Genomic DNA, 12,026 nt, shown 5'->3' on the forward strand with positions numbered 1-12,026 from the left:
ATCACATGGAGGGTTAGCAACAGGGAAGTGGGAGGAGGAGAGAGGGGGAAAAGATATAGTGAATAAGTAGCACAGACAATAGGTAGAAAATAGACAGGGGGAGGGTAAGAATAGTATGGGGAATGTAGAAGCTAAAGAACTTATGACACATGGATATGACTTAAAGGGGGGGAATGTGGGTGGAAGCGGGTGGGCAGAGTGGAGGGGAGTGAAGGGGGAAAATGGGACAACTGTAATAGAATAATCAATACAATATTTTTAAAAAAAGAAGTTGGAAAGTTCAATTAATATGAACTCCTTTCATTTTATCACAAGAAATTTTATGTTATTAAATTTTGATGAGAGAAGATTTTAGTTTCTTTAAAAGTAATTTCAATCATTATAAATTATCAAATGGTTCTTGAATGAAAAGTTTGTTTTTATTACCTACTCATCCAAACATTTCAATGGAAACTCAATTTGAAGAAAGCATTACTTAAAAGCCTGGATCAGAAATTGTATATTCTTACTTCATAGATAAATTTTACTTAAAAATTTATGTTCATAGAAGCAAGCACAATTTTCTCATTGAAATCCCTGAAAAGAATCTGAAGTTCTCATAAATTCAACATTTAGTATTTTTCTATTATATTTTGTTTTATCTATCCTAATTAAATGCTATTAAAAAAATTTAACACATTTTTTTCCCACCCAGTTCTATACAGACACTGTAAGTCTCCTCCCAGTTTGGGGACAATGGAATACCTGTGGTCCTTTATGTTAGTAATGCTTACGTCAAAGAGAAGAAAAGCACCAGACAAGAATGTTGACCTGGAGCAAGAATGCCTGGGCAAACACAACTTGCTGCTTACTATGCGAGCCCCTGAACAACCTATTTGATCTGTGCTTCCTCATCTGTGAAACTGGGATAGCAGTGCCCAGCTCACTGAGGTATTATGGTTAAGTAAGTTAATGTACTTTACATACATTAATAGAACAGGAGCCAGTACAGCAGAAGCACTGAAATATAAATATCTACTGGTATTCTTACTATAATTACTAACTGAAATGTGTCTTGGGGTCCTACAAGGCATAGAACTGGAACAAACAATTTAAAAATGTGGCTCAGCATGTCTGACTCCACTGCAAAAATGTTTTGAAACTTAAATCGACATCTAGCCATTCCAAAAGCTAAGGCTTTAATCTTTGACATGAAAGGAAAAAGTTGTTTGGCACTGAGAAGTAAGTGTTAAGCAGTGAGCCACTGAAAAGAGTCAAAGACCTAAAGATGACACCTAATATACTGCTGAAGGAAAACACCAATCTACCTGAAACCCAAAAATCATGGTAGGGAATATGTCTTACACAGTGGGCATACAGTAGACAGACAATAAATGTTCCTGAAGGAATAAAAAAATATAAAACACACAAAGACCAAGTAAAAAAAAGAGCAATAGAACAAATACTGTTACCCTAAGAAAAGAATGATAAACACTCAAAAGACAAAACAGAATAATTCTCTGAGGAGGCAGCTACCTCAGCAACCCATGTATTAAAATACACTCTTTTAACTTAGGAAAGGGTGGAATGAAAAGGGGGAAGTGCTCACCTATAATGATCCCTTGTTTGGTCAGCAGTAGGAGTGCAAAAAAGGAGAATAGGATAGTGGCAAACACTTGCACTGTACTTCAAATAGCAGTAAATATTAAAGAACAGATCTACTTAGCTGCTGAGGGAATAGAAGGTGGGGCAACTGGATAGGCTCAATCATCTGTGCTACGTGCTGCACGGGATAAATGGCCAACACATTATCTATGTCAATAGCTATGAGAGAAATCTACATACCATGTCAAAAGGTAACTAATCACTACTTCAGAAGTAGAAGAGGAAGAAACATAAATTTTAAATTAAAAGGAACTAAAAACATAAAAATGTGGAGGATACCGTCCTGCAGTATCCACCTCGGCTGCGGATGTTCATTGAAACATGCTAAAAACATACACAGAGACAACCAGGTCCTGTGGGGGAATTGGGGCAGGATGGCCACTCCTTACGTGGGGAGCGCCCTGGCCACCCTCTCTCCTGGAGGGCGCCATGGCCACTCCTCACATGGGGTGCACCCCGTGTCCATACCCAAGCAGATTTTTATTAAGAAAACAGACTTAGTTTGTGGATTCACAGTCTGGCAGAAAAGATCAAAAGATGTAGGCAACTTACAAAGGTAGGGACAGCACTCTTGTTGAGATTCTGGGCAAGGTTTGGGGTTTTTAACATATTGCTTAAAAGGCTAATTTTGGTTTCCTGTCTGTGCTTTTAAATTCCAAGATAATAACATCCTCCAGTAAACAGATCTCACAGGATCTTGCATATTCTATGTCCCAGGCCTGATTACCCCCGGGGGGTTCGCGTTCCTGGGCTATTTCGCCCCTGCTATCCTGAGTTAACAGAGAAGACAAAGGCAGCCAGGAGACTTGGATTTCTCACATCTAAGAACAAAGACTCAGGCTTTGGCAAAATTGGTGATTGATGTTCATCACCCCATTATTTCCACAGCCCGGTGAGTAGTCTTGTCCCTGTCATTCCTTCGTGAACTCGTCTGTCTTAGATTCATTCTCTATCCAAGAGAATTGTTACCCGTCATTGACTGCTGTTCAAACTAGGGAAATAAGTTTTGTCACCTTAGTGGCTCCTGGTCCGGAGGTCTTTTACTCAGCCTAAGTCACGGGGGGTTACAGCTTCCTGAGACCAGGCAGGGTGGCCCGCAACATAAAAATAACCCTCAACCAGTAAATATATCTTATTTATATACTTAACAAAAAAAGAAAATGCATAGGACTACTCATTATGCTTATTTTACTTTCTATAGTTTTCACTATTTCCCCAAATATCCTATAATGACATTATTTTCTATAAGAAAAAAAAACCTTATCTTGAAAAAGAAAATGGTCATCTATACCCAAATTCAAAAAGGTAAACATGATGTAATCAATGCCGTATTATAGATTTTTCTGCCCTGTTCCAAATTTAGAAAGGGCAACTGCAGGTCAGAATTGACAATGAGGTGCCTTTGGTCCTTTATGCTAGTGATGTAGAAGACAAATGACAACTGTCAACGAATAATTATGTTGCATGTTTTTTTGAAAACATTAACTTTATTAACAAATTTTTCAGAATTTGCAAAAAAAAAATACTCCTTGTTATACAATCCAGGAATTCTTTTTTTTTTTAACCCTGAAGAGAAAAAGAAATAAACAGGCAAACTATGACAACATCAGGCTTTTTAATGATACTTCAGGGCATGACTATGGTTAATATTCCTTCAATCTTGTCCTAAAATTCTTGCACCTCCATCCATAGTCATATTTAAGAAACACTAAGATAAACAGATTCAGTAGAGCTCTTCTCCCTCTCACTACTATATTCCTTTTCTTTTTCTCTCACACAGTCTTTTAGATCTGACATTTATATATTTAAATGATATGGACTTAAGGTATACAATGCAAAAAAAATTAAATACAGCCGACATCCTCTAAACTACCTACATTGTTCAATCTCTAAACATGGTGGCTACTGCTGTATATTAAACAGACATTTACATAATTCTAAAATACTACACAAATTAGGTTTTTAGTCTAGAAATCTGATGATTATTTATGTTTCCCCTCTTCCGTTTGAGAGCCTCCTTTTACAAATTATTTAAAAGCTAACTTTAGTGGAAGGAAGACAAAGTTCACAAAATAATTAAAAAATAAATGATTCCTGTCAAAAAATACACAGAAACAAGTTCACAATTATAAATCACACGTATAATATTTAGCAATTTCTTAATTATGTATACTACCATTAGTAAAAACTACTAATTCCTCTATACTTGACACTGCAGCAATGTTAACTTATAGGGAAGTCTCCATTTTATATATACTTAATACACCAATTATTTGACTTATTAATTACAGTATATTTTATGGCTTTTATTTATTTTATTTTATTTTATTTTATTTATTTCTTTTTAGAGAGAGGGGAAGGGAGGGAGAGAGAGAGGAGAAGGGAGGGGGAAAGAGAGGGAGAGAGACATCAATGTGTGGTTGCCTCTTGCATGCCCCCAGCTTAGGACCTGACCCAAAATCCAGGCATTTGCCCTGACTGGGAATTGAACCACCGACTGTTCGCAGGCCAGTGTTCAGTCCACTGAACCACACCAGCCAGGGCTTAATTTTTTTAAGATTTTATTTTCTTTTTAGAGAGGGAATAAGGGAGGGAGAAAGAGGAGAGAAACATCAAATGGTTGCCTCCCACATGCCCCCAACTGGGGACCTGGTCCACAACTCAGGCACATGTCCTGACCAGGAATCAAACCAGTGACCTTTCAGTTCACAAGATAACGCTCAATCCACTGGAACACACCAGCCAGGTAAAATATCTTTTAGAACTCTTTTTTTTATTCTTCAAAATCTGCTCAGGTGTTAGATTCTCTGTGAAGCTTTCTCTGACCTGCCCCTCAAATGAATCATCCTGTCCTCTGTAATATTTCTGTACTTTACGTTTACTTTTATTGTTGAATTAATTCATTTAAAATTATGTTTACTGTTGAACCTAGCCCCCTAAAAGCCCTGATTTCAACATCCTGAAAGGACCTTCTCTTTTTATCTCTAGCAAATACCACAGGACTTGACATACAAAAAATAAATTTATTAAATTTGGATTTTTTTAATACTTACATTTCCAAAGTACAAAGCTATACATGCATTGAAAGATGTGTTCTAAGTAAAATGGACAGCAAAAGAAAATGTAAAGTGCTCTACAGATAATTCCCAAGTCTCATAATACAAATGTGAATTCAAGATTATTATTAGCATTTCAAAGTTGTTTTATTATAAGTGCTATTCTACCAATTCATCATCACAACTAATTTTGCTTGGAAAACATATTTGTTTAGGAAAACATTCATTTAGGTTTTAAAGTATGGACTAAAAAGAATTAGGCTCTATCAGGTGTTTAAAATAAACTATTTCTAAAAATGAATAGCCTAAACTACAGGTAGCAGGATTTCAGAAGGTCTGGTAATATTGGTCTCTGCTCAGGTTCTGGGGACCACTGCCACTATGACTTCATGGCTGTAGACTATGACCTCTACAGGGACAAGACAGACAATAGCTGTGGACATACCTCCATCCCGGGAACCACAATTAGGGTACTTCAAAACTGACATACGTATAAAATCCTCAATCAAGAACAACCATATTTTTTCCTTTTTTATAAAATAAATCACAACCATCTTCCATTAACACTATCGACAACTTAATCCAATTAGTGTGGCCTCACTGAAATATAACTTACATTTTTTTAAAAAAGCATACAATGAAATGGCATTAAACATATGTGATTTAATACCTGGTGAAGTTAAAAATTGTATTATTTCATGTTCTGTTTCTCAAGTAACACAAACACTTTCTTTCACTTTAGCTTCTTAGCTAAATTATAAATTATCTTAATTTAAGATTCACAACCAACAAATGCCAAATGTATACCAAGACTTTGCTCCCAAGAATTGCAAACAAACCATATAAACTTAATGAGTTTGCTTTAAATTCCATTTTTTCTTCATAAACACTGCCTCCCTTTTCCAAACCTGCAAGGCCTATTTTCTGTGGGCTGGGAAATCTAAGCAAAAAAGTACCAACAGGTATTGTAAGGACCTAAAGGATTCCCCCATCAATTTAAGTACATGTATTTTCATTTGCCCCAATGTTCTTTTGGTCAACTTGCACGTTTTTACTTTTCGTCCATAGAGTGAAAACATTATTTGGTAACTTAAAGAAAAGCCTGCGGTAACCCTTTATGACAATTAAGTATATCATTCATTGATTAGGATTTGACTAATATCAACTATAGTGTTAAAAACTTGTTGAGAAAAAAGACCCCATGTTTCAATAGATTAAAGATTATTAATATCTCAATTTGCCATAAAGTTTCTCTAGTATCCTTACAGCTACAAGTCAAATTTATTAATCTGATGACTCAGGTTATAATCACAAGTATATTTACTACATAAATAGGCAATAATGAATGGTGGGAAGTTTTTTCATTAGTGCTTCCAATGGAAGAATAAAAAATCGAAAAGAAGTTGGAAAGACAACTTAATAGGATAATTTTGTCAATACTGTTCAATATCTCTTATGTACCCTAAATTCTAGAGAGCTCGCAAAATTCTAACAGACCGCTTGTTCCAAATAACAGCAAAAAATAAAATAGTTAAACAGACTTCTCATTTACTTTTCAACAACTAGCGAAAAGGAGGTGCACTTTCCTCAAAAAGTAGTTCACTATATACCTCACGCATGAATGAAAGCCAAATCTCACCCACAGGCGGTTAACCGATGCTCCAAAACTTATTCGCACAAAGTACGTAGAGAAAGAAATAGGACATGGACGAGACCTAACTCGAAGAAAAATGCGGCTTCAAAACCTGAAAGGGAGAAAATAGTGAGTTATGTTGTAGCTCCAGAAATTTCCGAGCGCCTGCCCGGCTCCCTGAAAGCGAGCGCAATGTCCGTGACCCAGAGTGGGCAGCGGCACCTGTCATTCCGCCTCTCGGTGACTGAGGCAGACCCCGGGGCTGGCGGGCGGGATCTCGGGAGGCGCAGCCACGGCCCGGGCTGCGGCCTGGGGTCTGCGCGGGTCTCTCTCCGCAGCCTCCAAACCCTGAACAGGGCTCGGCCGCGGCCCTTCTTCATGAGGAGCGGCCCTCCCGCGCCCTCTACCCTACGGCTCCGCCGGTGGAGCCCAACACCTCAGGCCGAATCCCCAAGCACCGAGTCTGGAGCACTCAGAGCAGCACGGCCAAGCCGCCACAACCACTTCAGGGACCGTAGAGGGGACCCCCGCAAGCGGGGCCGGCCACCGCACAGCGTACTCACCGGGCCTCCCTGGTCGCAGGCTCGGCCCTCCTCTACCTCCACCCTGGCCTCTGAGACTCCTGTGGCTCTCTGGGCGGCTGCCTTGGGCGTTGGGACTCGGCTGGGTCAAGGGGTGGTGGCAGGCTTGCGCAGCGGGCCCCACGAGCAGGCTCCGCGCACTAACGGGACCTGGGGCGGCGGGCCGGGCAGCCAGGCTCTGAGGTCCGCGGCGTGAGCAGCGAGCAGTGAGGCTACAACGGCAGCTGTGAGGGGCAGCAAGTGTGCCGCTGCCAACCTAGGGCGGGAGGGAAGTCCCAACGGCGGGGGCGGCGTGAGAGCCGTGGGGCGGGGCAGGGGCGGGGCTTGGCGCGCCGGGCGCAACTAGGGGGATTTGTTTATTTTCTCCGTTGGTTGCGGCACTGGCGCGTGGGTAGAGGTTCGCTGGTGACGCTAGCGCCCCAGGTCGGGTGAGAGGACCACAACCACCTGCTGGAGAAGGGGTGCTACGGGGCCAGGCAGGGTCCAAACGTCTCACGTAGGCGGCGGCGCCTTGGTCTTGGGGTGACCGGGAAAAGAAGGGCTTTCCCAGATCGGTTGGAAGGAAGGAGGCCTCCAGAGAGCAAACGACTCAAGAGCATTTCCCCGCAGTTTGGCGGCTTCGCCTGCGTTGTGGAGAGTAGGTAGAGGGCCTTGAAGTGAAAAAGAGCTGTGGGACTCAGTGGTTCAGATTCCCTGACACTCGGGTCTCAATCTTTAGTTCGTGAAGTAGAAATGATCCTGCAAATCAAGATTTGAGTGGCAAGACAGCATCGTTATCTCTGTAAGGAAAATAACGAACATTGTTCATTTCTCTGTGGAGTTAACACAGCACTTTCCGTTATCTCCCTTGGTGCTCTATCAAATAGTACTCTCATTTTACAAGCCAAATTAATTGAGTTAACCCAAAACCTCACACTAATAATAAGTGGCAGAGCCAGAATCTAGCTGTACTGACTTTAAATGTGCTGCTTACCATTGCATATTATCCATCCCCCTAAGTCACTTTGATTTGACTAATAGAAGACACACATACCCTTTATATGTAAGATGCTACAGGGTTATAGAGGGGAATTGAGGATGTTTTTAAGAAAGGAAGGAATAAAACAAAGATAACACTCAAAAGACAAACCATGATAGGTGCCATGTGAAAAATACAGAATACTGCACAAGATCAAAGCACTGCTGCTATTTCTGCCTTGGGGATCAGGAAAGAAAGGCAGTGTGGAGAAACTCTTTTGGGACCAAACATGAGAGAGATGAGGAAGGTTTTACAGCAGGAAGGGATACCTGAAGAACATATGAAGGTGACTTAATGAAAGTCGTGTTCCAGGAAAAAGCAAATGGTAAGACTCCAGGACTTGCTGAGAAGTGGCAGAGACAAGAGCCAATAGGGCCTGGCCAAGTAGAAAAAATTTATATTTAATTCAGTATTTTCCGTTTTTTTGTAGTTTAAAAGTTTTGGGGAAGAAAAGCACAGCTTTTCTTTGACCCATGAATGGATACAGAAATTAAAGTAGGGTAAACTGCCGGATAGACCTACAGCTGGCCAGGTGAAAAATAATGATGAGTCTGAACTAAAGGTAGAGCAGGAGGAATTTAAAAGAGCATGGTTTAAAGATGATGTGGAAGCAGAATCTGTAGAATTTGGCAATTGATTAATTGGATTTACAGCAAGAGGGGATACAATGAGAACATACATGAAGGAGGAAGAGAAAAATCAAAGATAGTAAAGAGGTTTTGAGTTTGTAGATAATTATATCATAGAAAATAGAAAAGAGACAATTAGAAATTGGAGTAGAAATTTTTTTTTAAGGGATCAGTTTAGATTTGGCCATTTTAAAGGTTTAAAATCATGTCAAGACAGCCACATAAAGGTGGACTCTATGAAGTTAGACATAAAGATTTTGAAATACAGGAAAGAGGATTAAACTAGAAAATAGATTGGGAGGTTTATCTCTCTAGCAGTGATATCAATGAAAGAAGAAAACAAAGGGAAGAATCTTGGAGAACATCCTCTTTAGACCTTTGCTATTCAAAGTGCAGTCAGTAGCTCAGAGGGACTGGCGCCACCAGGCAGTTTGTTAGAAAGGTGGAATCTCAGCCTTCCCCACCCCAGACCTGCTGAATCATCATCTTAACAAGAACCCCAAGTGATTTGTTACCACATTAAAGTTTGAGAAGCTCTGAACTAGATGAGAGAAGTCAACAAAGAAGGGATCTAATTTAGATGAGAGAAGCCTCCAGAGCAAGAGGGTAGAGGAAATGGAAGGAGACCAAGGTAATATAAAAGTCTCCAAAGCAGGGTAAATTGGCAATTCACAAAGGCAAGGGCAGGAAGGAGTGTTGTTCAACAATATCCCAGACTACAGAGGTTGAAAAGCACAAGTAAAGAAGGGATGTTTGAACTTTGTGATTAGGTGTGTGGTCATTGTGACCATGTTCTAGCTGAAAGCTTGGAAACTGCCTCTTGGATATCAAGGACAGCCTAGGAATCTAATCCCCCCGCCCCAGGACACACTAAAGTAGGTTTGTGGACTTGATAGCAGGACAAAGTAGAAGTTCTTTTCTAGTTGCTTCTATTTCCTTGGTGAAATAAGATTATTTTGGCAGCTTGCTAATTATCCATCATAATTTATTCTTCCCTTCCTCAGCACATGGACTGTTTTTTTTTTTTTCCAGCCTCCCTTTTAATTAAGTATGATTAAGTATTAAGCTGTTGCTGCTGGAATGTGAATAGAAATGATGTCTGCCACTGCCAGGCCAGTGTGTTGCTTTCATGCATTTTTCCTTTCTGTCAGCTGGATTATGCAGGTGACTACAAACTCTTGAGATTGAGAGAGCTACAAGAGAGAACGTGCCTTATGAAGGAGAACTTCCGACTGACCTGGAACACCCACTCTGGATTATTCTGTGAGCAAGATATAAATTTCTGTTGAGCTGGAGCTATAATATTTGGAGGTCTGTTTGCTATAGCAGTTTAGCCAGCTCTAGCTAAAATAGTCATTAACTGAAAATAAGGAGGAGGGAATTTGAGAGGAGGGAGGAAAAAGGAAGACAGATGAAATAGTAGTCTATAAGTATGAGAGAGGGAATTGACTAGGGAAACATAATAAGGTTTCCAGGCACTACTAAGGGCCTGCCTGAGTGAGTGGCCATGAATTTATAGTAAGACTAGTCAATATGGCTGTGCATTTTTCTCCAGACATATTCAGTTGCTTATGTGCAGGCACCAAGTAGGCAGTTTTGAATTAACCAGGACTGAGATGTGGCCAGCAAATATGATGGGGTGAGATAAGCAAAGTAGTTGGGAGCAGAAAAAAAGGAGGTATTATAATTGGGTCCTCACTGCCCCGGACCCAAAGCCAGGGCAGTGAGGACATGCAGCATAATTTCAGATACAATAATAAGTAAGGCTCCGAGAGGGATGGGTAACTGTGAAAAGACAGTAGGGTGAATAACTTGGTGTTTCTGATCAAGTTGAAGAATTGTTGGAGTTTAGGTACTACAGAGAATGACCTGAAAACATAAGAGGTGGGTTGGAAAACAAAAGGCTAGAAGTTAAAATTAGAAGAAGGGGGGATTTCCTGCTGAGATGGAGGCATAGGTAGATACACTTTGCTTCCTTGCACAACCAAAAGAAGGATAACAACCAATTTAAAAACAAAAAACAACCAGAACTGCTAGAAAATCAAACTGTTTGGAAGTCCAACAACTAAGAAGTTAAAGAAACATTCATCCAGACTGCTAGGAGGGGCGGAGCCAAGAAGCCATGGCAGTGAGGACATGCAGCAAGGCAGCAGCAGCTGGTGGGCCAGGCAGTCCTACATTCATGTGCAGATAATCTGGGAGGAACAACTGGGGAGCAAGACAGACCACACAACCCAGGGTTCCAGCATGGGAAATTAAAGACTCAAAAACTCTAGCTTCAAAAATCTGTGGGGGTTACAGCAGAGGTAGAAACTTCAGTATCACTGGAGAGTCCATTTAAGGGGCCCAAGTATCCTAAAATGTACACAAGTCCACCCACCTGGGAATCAGCCCCTGAAAGGAATCCACTTGTGGGAAGCGAGGGAAGTGGGGCAAGAGCCAAGCAAGTGGCATTGTTCCCTCTCTGGCCTCTCACCCAAAGACAGTGCCACAACAGAGTGAAGTGGCTTGCCCCACCCTGGTGAATACCTAAGGAACTTACAATGTAACAAGTGCACCAAGACAAAAAGAAATATGGCCCAAATTAAAGAACAGATCAAAACTCCAGAAAAAGAACTAAGCAGCAAGAAGATAGCCAACCTATCAGATGCAGAGTTCAAAACACTGCTAATCAGGATGCTCACAGAAATGAGTATGGTAACAAAACAGAGGAAGCAGTGCAGGCTATTCAAAGTAAAATAAAGAAAAATATACAAGGAACCAATAGCAAAGGGAAGGAAACCAGGACTCAAACCAAAGATTTGGAACAGAAGGAAGAAATAAACATTTGACTGGAACAGAATGAAGAAACAAGAATTCACAAAAATGAGGAGAGGCCTAGGAACCTCCAGGACAACTTTAAACATTCCAACATCTGCATCATAGGGGTACCAGAAGGAGAATAGGAAGAACAAGAAATTGAAAACTTATTTGAAAAAATAATGAAAGAAAACTTCCCTAATTTAGGGAAGTAGACATACAAGCCCAGGAAGCATAGACAGTTCCAAACAATTTGGACTCAAACAGAGCTACAACAAGACATGTCGTAATTAAAATGCCAAAGATTAAAGATAAAGCAAGAATCTTAAAAGCAGCAAGAAAAAGAAGGGAGTTATCTAAAACACAGTTCCCATAAGATTATCAGCTGATTTTTCAAAAGAACATTTTTAGGCAAGAAGGGACTGGCAAGTATTCAATGTGATGAAAAGCAAGGACCTACAAACTAGATTACTATGTCTGGCAAAGCTACCATTTAGAATGGAAAGGCAGATAAAGTACTTCCCAGACAAAGTAAAACTAAAGGAGTTTGTCATCACCAAGCCATTATTATATGAAATGTTAAAAGGACTTATTTAAGGAAAAGAAGATCAAAACTATGAACACTTATTAAAATGACAACAAACACAACTATCAGCAACTGAATCT

General features: G+C 40.3%; 1 protein-coding gene across 4 annotated transcripts in view; it reads right to left on the reverse strand.

Annotated features, from left to right (window-relative positions):
- The window catches only part of GKAP1 (G kinase anchoring protein 1), a 75,906-nt gene extending 68,722 nt beyond the window's left edge, over positions 1 to 7,184 (reverse strand). For 2 of the 4 annotated variants that reach the window (XM_045840388.1, XM_045840385.1), the window contains exons 1-2: positions 6,897 to 7,184; positions 6,311 to 6,445 (exon numbers count right to left, since the gene is read on the reverse strand). The gene's annotated coding sequence lies outside the window, so the exon portion shown is untranslated. The remainder of the gene's footprint in view (positions 1 to 6,310; positions 6,446 to 6,896) is intronic. The other 2 variants (XM_045840386.1, XM_045840387.1) reach the window with 2 other exon arrangements.
- Positions 7,185 to 12,026: the final 4,842 nt, after the last annotated feature.

Source organism: Phyllostomus hastatus, unplaced genomic scaffold (genome assembly GCF_019186645.2).
Source record: "Phyllostomus hastatus isolate PE091 unplaced genomic scaffold, TTU_PhHast_1.1 phas_contig_34, whole genome shotgun sequence".
NCBI classification, from domain to species: domain Eukaryota; kingdom Metazoa; phylum Chordata; class Mammalia; order Chiroptera; family Phyllostomidae; genus Phyllostomus; species Phyllostomus hastatus.